Below are 1,026 nucleotides of genomic sequence, written 5' to 3' on the forward strand. Positions count from 1 at the left end.
AGTAGGTAATTCTTATTCGTTATTATAGTGCCGTCTTCAGACTTCGCCTAAACCTCAACTATTTCTGTACTCAATCTTGGTACTTTTGAAGTCGCTACCAGCCCGGAAAAGTTCTGAGATCCTTGACATAGAACTTACGCTAAGGTAAGCTGGTACCGACTTCAAAAGCATGAAGATTGAGTGTAAATTTAAGTAATTTGTAAATCGGACCACAAACGGCTGAGTAATCGTTGAACATACATAAAAAAAAATACATAGAGAACACAATATTACCTCCTCCTTTTTGGAAGTCGGTCAAAAAAATAAGAACTGATGAGTGATTGCGCTACTTCTTGTTTTATTAAAATATCATGTCATTAGAAATGCCTATGTAATATTATTATGAAACCTCCAAGGTTGTGTATCTTTGATCCAGACTAGTGTTACGTCAGGTGGGTGAAACTTTCGAACAAAAAAAATTGGATTCCAAATTTAAACGTAGCAACTAAATTAAGTTGGATAATCTGTGCAATTTTTAAGCAAGATCGACTGTGATTGGTTGATAAAAAAGACGAAGAAGAAGTTTAAAACTCAAAGTCAAAGTAAGAAAACTCAAAGTACGATTTTCAGTTAGTGAAAATTATTTTGTAGCAACTCTTTCAAAAATTGTAAATTAGTGGATGAATTATTGAAAAACAAAAGGTAAGCCATTGTAAAATGTAAATATAACCGTAAATTGATAAATTGAAGCAAAACATAACTATGTCATACTGTGTTCTAATACAAAGTATGTCATAGTGATTATTTGCATATTTGTATAATAATTTACAACTTAAACTATAATAATATGAAAAAGATAGATTAATATTTCATGGAAAATATTATAATGTATCAGTATGTAAGCAGTTAATTTCGAAAATGTTGAAATGTGTCTATTGATTTATTGTAGTAATTAATTGCACGTTAAGGTTATGAACTATAATAATCTATGTATGGAAATGTAGTAAATGAAAAACTTTTCATTAATTTCAGATTTTTAGGTCCCTG

This window comes from Aricia agestis, chromosome 13 (genome assembly GCF_905147365.1).
Source record: "Aricia agestis chromosome 13, ilAriAges1.1, whole genome shotgun sequence".
Taxonomy (NCBI): domain Eukaryota; kingdom Metazoa; phylum Arthropoda; class Insecta; order Lepidoptera; family Lycaenidae; genus Aricia; species Aricia agestis.